This window comes from Eretmochelys imbricata, chromosome 14 (genome assembly GCF_965152235.1).
Source record: "Eretmochelys imbricata isolate rEreImb1 chromosome 14, rEreImb1.hap1, whole genome shotgun sequence".
In the NCBI taxonomy this organism is placed as follows: domain Eukaryota; kingdom Metazoa; phylum Chordata; order Testudines; family Cheloniidae; genus Eretmochelys; species Eretmochelys imbricata.
This window is the reverse complement of record NC_135585.1, coordinates 53,392,694-53,407,869: the sequence shown is the minus strand read 5'-3', so window position 1 is coordinate 53,407,869 and position 15,176 is coordinate 53,392,694. Positions and strand designations below refer to the sequence as shown.

The 15,176-nt window shown below is 51.9% G+C and overlaps 1 long non-coding RNA gene across 1 annotated transcript; it reads left to right on the top strand.

The window, feature by feature from the left end:
- Window positions 1-7,838: 7,838 nt before the first annotated feature.
- LOC144274565 (uncharacterized) lies at window positions 7,839-12,965 on the top strand. Its single transcript, XR_013347892.1, has 3 exons — window positions 7,839-7,888; window positions 10,426-10,629; window positions 12,792-12,965. It is a non-coding gene; the product is annotated as an uncharacterized LOC144274565 (long non-coding RNA).
- The last annotated feature ends 2,211 nt before the right edge of the window (window positions 12,966-15,176 follow it).

Here is a 15,176-nt window from a genome sequence, read left to right as displayed (position 1 = left end):
TTGTACTCCCCCGTCCATCTGCCTGCACCTACCCATTGTCCCCTCCCATACTTAGATTAGAAGCATGGATCATCCTTGTTCTATGTTTGTCCAGCACCTAGCACAAGGGGATCTTGGTCCATGACTGCGACTCCTACTTGCTGCTGCAATTTCAATAATAATAAAGATGCCGTGGGGCTTATCTACATGAGAAGGTTGAACTGAAATCAGACTAAAAATTACTCCAGTTTAACTAAACTGAAAACATGCTTTTACTTGCTCTTTTTAGAGTTTGAGTGGCTTGTTTCAGTTTGTCTCAGATCAGATAGGAATAGGTTTAAGATACCTGGAATGAACTGTCCTTAAACTCCAAACCAGTGTCCATGTGGGGTGGGGTTGGGGATGTGCATTAACCAAATCAGTTTAGAAACCAACTTAAGTTAGGTGCAACTTGAGTTCGTCTTCACTAGAGAGTTAGGTCGATGTAGCTACTTTGCTCAGAGGTGTGAAAAATTCACCCCCCGGAGATACATAATTAAGCCAACCTTACTTCAGGTGTAGACAGCCCTATGTCAACAGAAGAATACTTCTGCTGACCTAGCTACCACCTCTCGGAGAGGTGGATTATCTACCGCTATGGAAGGACCACTTCCGTTGCTATCATGCCAAGACAGCTGCTGTGCCACTGTAGTGTTTCTAGTGTAGACGTACCCTTTCTCATGCAGGCAAGGACTTAGTTACATCTGTGCAACTCAGAACGTAGACAAGCATTCAGCCTCGGAAGCTGATTTTGACTTGTGACCTCACAGGGCAGGATCCCTGGAATTGGGATCTCTGCTGCGGTCATTGGTGGGTTGTCTGTATTTGCGACTCTGTCTCCAGGGTCCCATTTTGCGTTTGGTGGCGGACAGGTTTCTTTTCTGATGTTGCCACATTACACACATCCGGCAGGTCAGTGTGCTCTGGGGGTGTTCTGATTTTTGTTACAAATAATCAGCGGCTGTCAAGTTAATTACTGCTAAGGTGCTTCCTCCTGGTTGCTCTGGTGATTAGCTCTTTCCAGGTCCCACGTTCCCTTCTGCCGCTCCTTGTGCACCTTGCCGCCTCTCTCCCTCAGTCTCTGAGATACCGGGTGCTCTCCTTTCCTGGCTCACCCCTCCGGCCAGGTCACTGTTTCCGGGACATCCAAGTCTTTGCCTGAGACAGTTTCTCTGGAACAGGGGTGGGCAAACCTTTTGGCCCAAGGGCCACATCTGGGTATGGAAATTGTATGGCAGGCCAGGAATGCTCACAAAATTGGGGGTTGGGGTGCAGGAGGGGGTAAGGACTCCAGCTGGGGTGCGGGTTCTGGGGTGGGGCTGACAACAAGGGGTTGGGGATGCAGGAGGCTGCTCTGGGCTGGGACCGAGGGGTTCAGAGCATGGGAGGGGGATCAGGACTGGGGCAGGGGGTTGGGGCGCAGGAGGTGGTCAGGGCTGCAGGCTCCTGGCAGCACTTACCTCAAGCAGCTCCTGGAAGCAGTGGCATATCCCTTCTCCAGCTCCTGTGCAGAGGTGCGGCCAGGCGGCTCTGTGCGCTGCCCGGTTCACAGATGCTGTCCCTGAAGCTCCCATTGGCTGTGGTTGCCGGCCAATGGGAGCTGTGGTGGCAGTGTGCGGAGCCCCCTAGCTGCCCCTGCCCATAGGAGGCAGAGGGGAGACGTGCCACTGCTTTCTGGAGCCACGCGGAGCCCCGGCATGCATGGAGCAGGGCAAGCCCCCACCCTGCTCCCTGGCTGGAGCTTCAGGGCCGGATTAAAATGTCTGAAGGGCCGGATGGAGCTCCCAGGCCGTAGTTTGCCCACCTCTTCTCTGGAGCCTTCTCATTCACTGCCCAGACAGTGCCACTTCCCCAGTGGCCAGGAGGGGAATCCGGGCCTACCCTCTACTCCTGATTCCAGCTCAGGGACCCTTTAATCAGCAGCAAGGAGGAGTGCACTGTCTTAAACCTTGCTGCCCTTTCCCTCAGCCTTTTCCTACACCCTCTCCCCTAGGTTCCTTCCTTCCTTCCTTCCTTCCTTCCTTCCTTCCTTCCCTCCCTCCCTCTCTCTCTCTCTCTCTCTCTCTCTCTCTCTCTAATGTCCACAGAGTGGCTACAGGCTCCTTCACTATAGCCCCTTCTCCTACCAGCTTCCTGGATCTACACCAGCCCTGCCTCTTCCCTCTCAGCTGGCTCCATTATCATTCAGTCCCCTAATTCCCCTCAGCTGTGGTCTATCCAGTTAATTGCCCCCTTCCTAGCCTCATTAACCCCCTTCTAGACTAGCGTGGGGGAGAGCACCCCATCACAAGGCCCCAGTCCTGTGAGGAGCTTTGCCTGTCCAGAACTGGCTGGAGAATTTGGGCTTCTGAGTCTAAGACTGACACTTCGCACCTCAGCTGGATTGAAACCAGCCTTAGCTCATTTGAGGGGGTGGGGGGAGTTCTGATTTATCTGCTGCATTTTTGCTTGGAAAGAGCAACCGCCACTTTTGGCCACTCACATTGAAACAAGGACTTATTGCACTGAAAGGCAGGAATCAGCTAAAATTCTTCAGAAAGTCCTGATCGTAGGGCATCGAGTTTAACCGATGGGGCTGATATTAGAATCATAGGTTTCAGAGTAGCAGCCGTGTTAGTCTGTATTCGCAAAAAGAAAAGGAGGACTTGTGGCACCTTAGAGACTAACCAATTTATTTGAGCATGAGCTTTCGTGAGCTACAGCTCACTTCATTGGATGCATACTGTGGAAACTGCAGAAGACATTATATACACAGAGACCATGAAACAATACCTCCTCCCACCCCACTCTCCTGCTGGTAATAGCTTATCTAAAGTGATCATCAAGTTGGGCCATTTCCAGCACAAATTCAGGTTTTCTCACCCTCCGCGCCCCCCCCCACACACACAAACTCACTCTCCTGCTGGTAATAGCCCATCCAAAGTGACCACTCTCTTTAAAATGTGTATGATAATCAAGGTGGGCCATTTCCAGCACAAATCCAGGTTTTCTCACCCCCCCACCCCCCTCCAAAAACCACACACACAAACTCACTCTCCTGCTGGTAATAGCTTGTCATTTTCAATAAAGATACATTTAACAGCAAATGGTATTTTGAGCATTTTGCATCAATTAGTACTTCATTAAAAAATTGTTCTGTGAACGATCTTCCCATTGCAGTGTGAATTTGAACTTCAAAGTGAAGTGAGCTGTAGCTCACGAAAGCTCATGCTCAAATAAATTGGTTAGTCTCTAAGGTGCCACAAGTACTCCTTTTCTTATTAGAATCATAGTTTCAGAGTAGCAGCCATGTTAGTCTGTATCAGCAAAAAGAACGAGGAGTACTTGTGGCACCTTAGAGGCTAACAAATTATCTGAGCATAAGCTTTTGTGGGCTAAAACCCACTTCATCAGATGCATGCAGTGGAAAATACAGTTGGAAGATAGATAGATATATACACACACACAGACAGAACGTGGAAAAAATGGGGGTTGCCATCTGCACTATAACGAGAGTGATCAATTAAGGTGAGCTATTATCAGCAGGAGAAAAAAACCTTGTGTAGTGATAATCACGATGGCCCATTTCCAACAGTTGACAAGAAGGTGAGAGTAACAGGGGGGAGAGGGGGCAATAAGCATGAAGAAATAGTTTTACTTTGTGTAATGACCCATCCACTCCCAGTCTTTATTCAAGCCTAATTTAATGGTGTCCAGTTTGCAAATTAATTCCAATTCAGCAGTCTCTCATTGGAGTCTGTTTTTGAAATTTGTTTTTGTAATATTGCGACTCTTAAGTCTGTAATTGAGTGACCAGGGAGATGGAAGTGTTCTCCGACTGGTTTTTGAATGTTATAATTCTTGACGTCTGATTTGTGTCCATTTATTCTTTTGCATAGAGACTGTCCGGTTTGGCCAATGTACATGGCAGAGGGGCATTGCTGGCACATGATGGCATATATCACTTATGAGGATATGACTTATGAGGAGAGGCTGAGGGAGCTGGGATTGTTTAGCCTGCAGAAGAGAAGAATGAGGGGGGATTTGATAGCTGCTTTCAACTAAAGGGGGTTCCAAAGAGGATGGCTCTAGACTGTTCTCAATGGTAGCAGATGACAGAAAGAGGAGTAATGGTCTCAAGTTGCAGTGGGGGAGGTTTAGATTGGATATTAGGAAAAACTTTTTCACTAAGAGGGTGGTGAAACACTGGAATGCGTTGCCTAGGGAGGTGGTAGAATCTCCTTCCTTAGAGGTTTTTAAGGTCAGGCTTGACAAAGCCCTGGCTGGGATGATTTAACTGGGAATTGGTCCTGCTTCGAGCAGGGGGTTGGACTAGATGACCTTCAGGGGTCCCTTCCAACCCTGATATTCTATGATTCTATGATTCTATGATCACATTGGTCGATGTGCAGGTGAACGAGCCTCTGATAGTGTGACAGATGTGATTAGGTCCTATGATGGTGTCTCCTGAATAGATATGTGGACACAGTTGGCAACGGGCTTTGTTGCAAGGATAGGTTCCTGGGTTAGTATTTTTGGTGTGTGGTTGCTGGAGAGTATTTGCTTCAGGTTGGGGGGCTGTCTGTAAGCAAGGACTGGCCTGTCTCCCAGGATCTGTGAGAGTGAGAGATCATCCTTCAGGATAGGTTGTAGATCCTTGATGATGCGTTGGAGAGGTTTTAGTTGGGAGCTGAAGGTGACGGCTACTGGCGTTCTGTTACGTTACTTTGTTGGACCTGTCCTGTACTAGGTGACTTCTGGGTACTCTTCTGGCTCTGTCAATCTGTTTCTTCACTTCAGCAGGTGGGTATTGTAGTTGTAAGAACGCTTGATAGAGATCTTGTAGGTGTTTGTCTCTGTCTGAGGGGTTGGAGCAAATGCAGTTGTATCGCAGAGCTTGGCTGTAGACCATGGATCATGTGGTGTGGTCTGGATGAAAGCTGGAGGCATGTAGGTAAGTATAGTGGTCAGTAGGTTTCCGGTATAGGGTGGTGTTTATGTGACCATCGGTTATTAGCACTGTAGTGTCCAGGAAGTGGATCTCTTGTGTGGACTGGACCAGGCTGAGGTTGATGGTGGGATGGAAATCGTTGAAATCATGATGGAATTCCTCAAGGGCTTCTTTTCCATGGGTCCAGATGATGAAGATGTCATCAATGTAGCTCAAGTAGAGTAGGGGCATTAGGGGACGAGAGTTGAGGAAGCGTTGTTCTAAGTCAGCCATAAAAATGTTGGCATACTGTGGGGCCATGCGGGTACCCATAGCAGTGCTGCTGACTTGAAGTCTGCTGCAGTTTCCACGGTATGCATCTGATGAAGTGAGCTGTAGCTCACGAAAGCTCATGCTCAAATAAATTGGTTAGTCTCTAAGGTGCCACAAGTACTCCTTTTCTTTTTGCGAATACAGACTAACACGGCTGTTACTCTGAAACCTGACTTGAAGGTATACATCGTCCCCAAATGTGAAATAGTTATGGGTGAGGACAAAGTCACAAAGTTCAGCCACCAGGTTTGCCGTGACATTATCGGGGATACTATTCCTGACAGCTTGTAGTCCATCTTTGTGTGGAATGTTGGCGTAGAGGGCTTCTACATCCATAGTGGCCAGGATGGTGTTTTCTGGAAGATCACCGATGGATTGTAGTTTCCTCAGGAAGTCAGTGGAGTCTCAAAGATAGCTGAGACTGCTGGTAGCGTAGGACCTGAGAAGGGAGTCTACATAGCCAGACAATCCTGCTGTCAGGGTGGCCAATGCCTGAGATGAAGGGGCGTCCAGAATTTCCAGGTTTATGGATCTTGGGTAGCAGATAGAAGACCCCTGGTCGGGGCTCTAGGGGTGTGTCTGTGTGGATTTGTTCTTGTGCTTTTTCAGGGAGTTTCTTGAACAGATGCTGTAGTTTCTTTTGGTAACCCTCAGTGGGATCAGAGGGTAGTGGCTTGTAGAAAGTGGTGTTGGAGAGCTGCCTAGCAGCCTCTTGTTCATATTCCGACCTATTCATGATGACGACAGCACCTCCTTTGTCAGCCTTTTTGATTATGATGTCAGAGTTGTTTCTGAGGCTGTGGATGGCGTTGCGTTCTGCCCGGCTGAGGTTACTGGACAAGCGATGTTGTTTTTTCAAATGCAGGGCTGGAAGGGACCTCAGGAGGTCATCAAATCCAGCCCCTGCGCTGAGGCAGGACCAAGTAAACCTAGACCAGCCCTGAGAGGTGTTTGTCCAGCCTGGTCTTAAATACCTCCAATGACGGGGATTCCACAACCTCCCCTGGAAGCCTGAGCTGAGCTGAACTGAGCTGAACTCCTTCCTGAGCTGAACTCCCCTTAGAGTCAGGATGTTTTTCCTAATATTTTTCCTGATGTTTTTCCTGAATCTCCCTTGCTGCAGATTAAGCCCATTATGCAAAGAGGCACCACTGGAACCGGTTAAAGGTCCCAATTAAAATGGCCTTCCGAGTTGTAAGCAAGGTTAAAAAACGTCCCTCTCCTTTTCCTATATGCTCTTAGCTGATTCTGATGCAATAGGGAGCATGTTGCAGGTGTGCCAGCCAGCTGCAGACAGAAAGGACTGTTCTAGATTTAGTGCTAAATGTGGGGGGAAAAGAAACTTTTTTTCCCCAAAAAGAAATACCCGTATCGATCCCAGAGGACACCAGCTGTTAAGCTGAGATGAGGAGGCAGAGATGGGGAGGGGAGGGATGGAGTGAACAGTGCACCAGTGCAGGGGAGAGAAATGGCATTTACAGTGTCGTGGACCCTTGCAATGGTTTTTTCTCTGTGGGTGACGGGATTTCAGAGGGTGTTGGAGCTTGTCTGGCAAAGCTCCGAGCTTTCTCATAGGAGGGGAACGGGGAGCAGAGAGAGCCCCCAAGCTCAGGGGAGCTCTGCTTTGCCCCTCCCCTCCTGTGGACAATCGGCCGCGATTGTTCTCTTATTCCTAACCCACCTCGGAGCTGGGCCACATGATTGGTTGAGAAGGAATCCGAATAGGCATTACTGTCTGCACGCAGAGGGAATTTCAAAGGGATTATAGAGCCGGTTTGGGTTCAATTCCTTTCACTTGTGCTGAGCTGCGAAAGAAACCCAGCGGGTGTGTGAACCCGAAGCACGAAGGGGCAGGGGAATGTTTAGCGTCTCTGGCAGGTACATACCTTGTAACCAGCTTTGGTGTCTCATTTTAACGGGACTTACTGCAAACACCTCATCTGCGTGAACTCACCGAGGCCCTGTACAAACCCAGAACAAAACAACAGTCCCTGCCCCCGGGGCTTCAGGGTCTCGGTCTCCGTGAGATTCGGGTCTGTCCTGGGGCATCGTCCCACCTCGCCCTGCCTCCCGCCCGTGTGAACGCGTTTCCCAAGCTGAGGGGCGCAGGCGGGCTCATGCAGGGCTCCGGGAGCCGGATTGCTCCCGTGGGAGCATCGCTCAGAGAGGGCAGGGCTGCGAGCCGCCTGGCAGGCGGCGGTGTCCAGCCACACCCGTGCCGGGGGAACCGAGTCTCCGGGGAGCGGAGCGGAGCGGGGGCCCTGCGGGAGGGAAACGACCGGCACTTGAGCAGCGCAGCGCGGGGACCGGTCGCACCCAGGAGCGAACTGGGGCCTTCCGGGCTCCGGGCAGGAGCGGCTGCGGCTGGAGGGAAAGTCCGGGGGGGACATTAGCAAAAGGTCCCCGGGGCCGCCCGGCTCCGCGCCCGCTCCCCGGGCGTTCACACGTGTTCGCGGCCCCGGGGGAGCAGAGCGAAAGTGTGTTTCCCGCTCGCCCCCCGCCCCCACACTCTGACGCTGATTGGAGGAGAACTAGCTCCACCCCCAGCCCCCCCCAACCCCCCCCGCTTTCCCTTCCCAGCCCGCACCCGAGCGTCTCCCCTTCACCGCGCCGCGAGCCGGGTGCCAGGTGAGAGCGCTGGGGCCGGGGGTTCGGATCCCGGGTTGGGGGGTGTCTGAGCCATAAGCGGGGCTGCTCAGGCTCGTGGGGGGGCAGCTGGGGCCGGGGCTCATGGAGTCTGCAGACAAGCGGAGCTCCCGGGACACGGGGGGTGGGGACCCTCCTTCCTCCCGCTGCACCGGGCGCCCGCAGGGGGGTGGGCAGGGGGGGCTGGTGTGTGTGTTGGGGGGGGGGGGGAGCGATTTGCCCGAGATGCTGCGAGGCAGCCCAGTGTAGATCCAGACTGGAGAGCGGGTGGCGGGTGCATTGGGGCTGGAAGCAGGGGGGAGCTGGGGGTGCTGCCGCTCCCCCCCCCCCCCCCCGCCGGCTTGAAGCGGTTTCCATCACAGACAGGGTTTGCTGTTTGGTTCAGTGGCTCTCAGCACCCCTGGGCGGTGGGGTGGGGAGATCACGGGGCGCTCTCAGCCCCGAGGCTGGGGTCCCTGGGCAGTGAGGCGGGCTGCCGGGGTGCGGGGAGGGACGGTGTGGGGGATGGGAGAGCATCGACTTGGCACGTGGGTCCCCTTCGGAGGGCCCAGGGGGTGGTGGGGACCCACTGAGTCCTCGTGTGGATGCTCCTGGGGTCCCCGCATGAATCGGGTGTTGGTGGGTGGGGAATGAGTTGGTGAGACTGTGAGTCATGGCCCGGGGTCTGCGGGGGAAACCACAAAGTGGTTTCAATATAAAGTGACTCAGACAAGCTTTGGCCCCCAAATCTATTATCAGATCAGACAACAAGGGAATCGTCTCCTCGTCCCGCAGGAAAAGTCTGCCCCTTGGCCTAAAAATGCTGTGTAAACCCTCATCCAGCACATGGACACTGCTGGGTCCAGACACCCGCCCATCCCCATCCCTGACCCTCTCAGCTTAACAGAGAACAAGTGTTGTGCTGGTCTGAGACCACCAGAAAGGGGGTGGATGAGGGGGGAGGGTGCAGAACATCACCAAAAGCAACATCCCCATAGCAGGATCCAGCCAACCTCTGGCCGCAAACCTCCTGCCAATTCTTCTGTCTCATAGGATAAGGAATATGCCCCCACCCCGTGCGCCCTCCAGCTCCAGACCCTGGCTCACGTTGGCCGTATCCAGCTGTCTTCTAGTTCAAGCTCGTGTATGAGACTCCAAAGACGCTGTTTGTTCTATTGCATTCAGTGGCAACAAGGGGGGTGGGGGGGGAGGGAATCTTATTTTAAAAAAAAAAGAAGTGGTGAGGATTTTTTTTTAATCCCAAACTAAAATTTACACTTGGAAATTTCCTGCTGGCAAGTTTTGTAAAAATGACACTTTCTTCCCAAACCACCACCACTGCCCCATTAATTTTGGACCATTTGGATCATTTTTGGGGTGGAAAACACAGTGATCAAAAATATTTCAAGCCATTCTACTGGAGGGGGCGTTTGGGCCAGTGGACTGTACATCAAGGGAAGTCAGGGGTGCAGCTGTCATCTCTGTCTTGTGTTTTCCTGGGGGAGCGCTCCTTGCCCTAAGGGAAGGGCTGTCTTGGTGGGGGGGGGTGCATTTTGAAAGTAGCTTTTGAGTAAGCCAGTAAGGAGTTAAGACAGGTCACTGCACATCTGGCCTCTTTCCAGTTACTTTGTTCTCTTTCGTTTACTGCCCACAGAAAGTTCTGATTTTAGAATCTGGGAACATATTTCCTTTTCAGTTCTGGGAATTGCAGCTGTGTAGAAGAACTTGATAGCTAGTTAGAGGGTAGGAGGGGGGCGTGAGATGGGAGGACTCAGTAGCATAGCTGAAGGCAGTGTGTGTGTGTGTGTGTGTGGTGGGGGGCTGGGAATGCATGGGGGTGCGGTTGTGTGCAGGGGGTTCCTGTGTTGAAGAGAAGAGGGCTGTGCACAGGGCAAGGGTCCAAAGTGGGGAGCTTAGTCCCACTATGCTGAGGCATCAGGGCTTAAAGGCTCCACTGTGCACTGAGACAGCACTGATGGGGAAACTGAGGCAGGAGTGCAAGGAGAGCCTGGTGCTTTGGGTCAGGTGTCCTTCCCTGCTGCACCCCTTTCTGGGCACCGGGTCTCCCCCAGAACAATCCTCCTAGCCCCAAAGCTCCCCCCACAGCCTTGCTTCCCCCTCCCACCAGAAGAGTGGGGGGGGGGGAGAAATGACTATGTGTGAGGGCATAAGGGGCAGGAATATGAGAGGGGTAGGGCAGGCCTGGTGGGGAGAAGGGCTGTGCTTGGAGAAGGTGCTGGGGTACGATGCAAAGGGAGAACCTGCATCTGGGGAGCCCAGTCAGAGCTCCCATATGCTCCTGCCTCACTTTCCCCTGCCTGTGCGTCTGAGGCAGCAGTGTCTTGGGGAGCAGTTTCAACCTAGCATGTGGCCTCAGAACCTTTTAAAGAGCTGGGAAAGTCAGGTTTAGTAATCTATATATGGGGACTTTCCATGCCCCGTGTCCTAGGTCGATAACAGCAATGACTCCGCAACCCACATAGTGACGATCCACAGAAACTGCCCTTTACGTATTCCGGCTGTTCCCTCTTGTACTGCAGAGCAGCCACGAGCTGGAAAACGACAGGAGCCAGGAATGTCTCCAGCCGACCGGGACTGAGTCCCCGCACAGATTGTAGCAAGAGAGCGAGGAGTCCAGCGTGTCCCGCTGAGACGGGAGAAAAGAATGGATCCCTCTGGGCAGAAACTGGGGTCAGAGTTTAATCCTGATATCCCTGGAAACCCCAAGAGCGGAGCCGAGCCAGGTAACTGAAGCCTGCTTCTGAGCTCTTAAATGGGGTCTCTAGTTTCATCATCTGTAAAGCGAAAAGGGACCACTCTGATCACCTGTTCTGACACACACCCCTGGGCCCCCACACCCCACTGCTGCATAGCACAGGCCATTGACTCACCCACTGCCCCCTGCATCCAGCCCACGCCTGCTGGGAAGCTAGCGCTTGTTAAAAAACATGGAAACCTCTGGCTATGTACAGATGGGGCTCTGCCATTACCAAAGAGCAAGTGTAGGAGGTGTCTCACCTTTCAGTGCCTATGACTAACACCTGTGGGGGTAGGGGAAATTCCAGTGGCATCTGCTTTGCCTTAACCATGACTGTGGAAAATGCTGGCTAAGAACACGTGGGGAGACTGAAACTGTTCTCTCAGCCCTAGACGGCCTGGTGCCCTGGCTTTATTCCCCCTGGGTAAGCAGTTTGCCCGGATGCCAGGCCATCCAGTTCCCCCCAAATCAGGAGGTTGTTCAGGAGTGTGTGTGTGCACGTGGGGTTAGGGGCATGGGGAGAGCAGGGGCCCTGGTGTCAGATGTGAGACCTCACACACGCATCTACCTGCCCCATTGCAAGCCTTAAGACGCTGGTCTGCCTCCAGCAAGCTACAGCTACATGCTCAGATGCTCATCAAACCCTCTTATCCCTTTTGACTCAAACGACTCGCCAAAAATGTGGCGTCTTGCAGTTACGAGGAGAAATGGACAGTGGGGTCTGGTCCCCTTTCATACAGTCTGGCTTATTTACAAAGTTGTGTTACTCCAAACACGGGAAGAGTCAAACGATGGGAGACAGTTTCCTTGCTCATAGTTCCCAGCCTCTTTCAGCCAGCACTGTGCCCAAAAGCGCCCTCTCAAGGTTCCTTCTCAGGGTCCCTCTGCCAGCGCTTCTGTGTCTGGCTTTCTGGCTGCCTGCTCCCTGTGCTTCTCTGGTGCTGTTTTTTTTTTTTCCCCCTCCGTCTTGTGCACACATACACACACACACACATCTACTCACAAACAATACCCAGGCAAGCCCCTCTCCTACATAGCTCAAACTCCTGAGTAGCCCACATGTGCCTCTGTGTTGGGATAGGGGTGCTCTGATTTCATAAAGGAGCTTAGCTGTAAGAAAGAATTATTGTAAAGGAAGGGTGGTGGTTACACCCAGCAGCTTCAACAACAACCACCTAGAACGTGATCAAGTCTCTTTGGGGGTCTGCTGAGCCTACTAAGGCTGCTTGTTAGTGATGGTTGTCACAGGACAAGCCAGACCAGTGTAGCCAAGGTGTTAGAAGAAGCCAGTCCCCAGGTGTCTGTCAGAGGCAGGTATGCCCCACCCAGGATGGGTTCACATGCAGCGTTTGGGGGTTGAACCCCTGTACCCTGTTACCGTTGCTGTCATTCCTCTTCTGGTGGCAGGTCACTCTGTAGTACGATGTCTCCAGGGTCAGCCTTGGTTTTTCCTTGTTTCTTTTCAATGAGACTTATTACAGTTGAAGACAATGTCCGTCACTCCCTGATATGTGGGACACTGCAGTGAAAAATGCCTCTGTCACATCTAGTCCACAGTCTCCCCTCACTATACAGTACCAGGGAACCTGCTCAGGTTTGTGGAGGGGTGTGTGCTGTGGGGATAGGGTTGGGTTATTTGTTGTTGTTGTTTTTCTGTTGGGGATTTTGTACCGCACCCAGAGCCATGGTCCCTGATTGTTAGGATCTATGGTATTAATTAACAAAACAGGCTGTTTTCCCTGCGAGTAGGTGGGGAAATTGTCAGTTAAGCTGTTTTTTAAACTTAAATGACTGAAACGGTCATCATATTCCCCGCTTCACTAGCTCAAAGCTCGCAGGAGTCATGTTTTCCAGTGGAACACAGGCAGAGTTAGGTAAACAGGGGAGGTGGCGAGGAGACTAAGGTGTGTATTTTAGGGCTGTGCTGCATGGGAGATTTATACAGGGTATAACTTCCCATGTGGACATTCTTATTCTGCAGTAAGTCTGGCTTTTTTGGTTTAGCTTGAACCCCTTCCAAAGCAATATTAGCTGACCTAAAGGCCACTCATATACTGGAATAAGAGCCTCCCCATGGGAGGCTGAACAGGTATAACTATTGGTTTAAATTCCCACCTTGGCTTATACTGGGATCGCTTTCCCATACAGACAACCCTTTATATTCCAGTGGATGGCAACCGGTGGTCTGAAGTTTGTGGCTGTCTCCTTGGCTAGGAAGAGCTGAAAAAAGCTGGTTCGGAGGAGACTTCTGGGCATCAGACAAAATCTGCCCTCTGCTCTTCTAGTTGGCTTTAGCTGAGATGGCTTTAGATGAGCAGGCAAAGACCAGAGCCAGCTAAGGGATGATTTGAAGCACCATGAAGGGGCCTGATGCTCTTTAGAACTAGAATTTGGGAAGGAAATAAAAGGAACCTAAGACAATTGCCGAGGGAGGTTGTGGAATCTCTGTCGTTGGAGGATTTTAAGAGCAGGTTAGACACACGCCTGTCAGGGATGGTCTAGATAAGACTTAGTCCTGCCATGAGTGCAGGGGGCTGGACTAGATGACCCCTCGAGGTCCCGTCCAGTCCTACGATTCTATGAAAAGAGACTGACACAGCAAATCACAAAAAAGTAAAGCCCGGCACCGCCCCTCTGGGCCCTTTGTGACTTCTACTCTCAGCCCACGCCCAGTCATAGAATCATAGAATATCAGGGTTGGAAGGGACCTCAGGAGGTCATCTAGTCCAACCCCCTGCTCAAAGCAGGACCAATCCCCAATTTTTGCCCCAGATCCCTAAATGGCCCCCTCAAGGATTGAACTCACAACCCTGGGTTTAGCAGGCCAATGCTCAAACCACTGAGCTATCCCTCCCCCCACTGAGCTATCCCTCCCCCCCCTCACTGGACTTTGGCAGAGTTTTCCAGGATCTTTTAGCCCAACCATCTTAACTCGAAAACTCAACCATCTCGGGGAGCCTTAAATATGTCAACAGCCTTTCAGTTTTCCCAGCATGCTTAGGGGACTTAAGCTAAGTGTCTTCAAGCCTCTCCCCAAAATTCCAAGCTAACAGACCGTGCTCCAGAGGCCTCAAATCCATTGGGGTCTTTTTCACTGTCTCCTGGAGGCAGGAGCCACTGAAACAGAGGACGCCCATGATGATAATCCCCAGGTCTGACAGCCCTTGTCATCAGGAGATCTCAGAGCACTTTACCAAGGGAAGCCAGTATCGCTCTCCCTGTGTTAGGGAGGGAAACTGAGCCCCAGAGAGGGGATGTGACTTGCGCAAAGTCAGGCAGTAGCAGAGTTGAGAACAGAACCCAGGCCCTAGTATCCCAGGGAAGTGAGCTGACTTAAGCAGGTTGTCCCTAGTGAAGCAGTGGGGATAGGTGGGTGTAGGACCCTACCCCCAGCTTAAGGGGAGAAGCCACTGAACCCAGGCTTTCAGCTGGTCACTGTGGGGACAACAAATGAAAAAACAGGGATGGGAGTGAGGGTCACAGATTCAAAATCCGGGATTCAGAGAGGGACACCGAGAAAAGAACCCAGGACAGTGCCCATCGCACCTCACTGGTGTCCTGGGAGCCATTGGACACGGCGCAGAGGAACTCTGCCCAGAGACATGACTTCAGGAGGGAACAGGTTGCAGGTGGAGCGATGTGCTGAGATTCCCTTCTCCATTTCCCTCGCTCTCTCTGACTGCTTTTTTCCTGCTCCATCCACCCACCCCAAATTCCATGCTGTCCTCTGCAGACCCCTCCAGCAGAGCAAACATCTGTATGCACCTTAGCAGGGCTGCAGAAGTGGGGTGCAGGGTCTGGAAAGGGCTAGTGGGGGGCAGCCAAGCAGGGAGGTGCCCTGAATTTCACTTGTCTAGCAGATGAAGCCAAAACCAACCTTTAACCATCTCACTGTTAAGTTGGGATCTGGGGTTTTTTTACAAATTTTTGGGGTTTTTTAAGTTTCTAACTCGTGACAGTCGCTAAATAAAACTAACTTGAATTATATGAACAGTAGTTTAAGAGGGGAGAGTAGGGGAATTTATCACCCGCCCACTGATTGCAAATGTACTGTAAGCGCCCTGTTTTGATTTACCTTAAATCGGTGTTTGGGTTTTTTAATTGGGTTTTTTGAAGTGATTCATTTGCTAAATCAAAAGAGGACACAACTCTTAACATCTCAACTAGGATTGTCACTGCCCAGACTTGCCAGAGAGCCAACACAACACGAGGGGTGGGTGCAAGTTTGTGTTGACCAGTCCCCAACTCTGCAAATGTCTAAGCTTCTGTTTAAGGGACTGTCCATACTGCAGCCAGGGGTACGTTTGCAGACCTGAGCTAGCTTTCATTTAGTGAGTGGCACTAAAAACAGCAGCGGAGCAGTGGCCCGGCTTTCAGCATGGGCGGTGTGAGCCCCTCTGACCCCACCCCGTATGTACCTGCCTTCCTAGCTCGCACCAAAGCCTGCACTGACGCTGCTCGCTGCTAGATTTTGGCGACACTCGCTAGATCCGGCACGTCCACCCGAGCTGCAGTCACACCTGCCGACTGCAG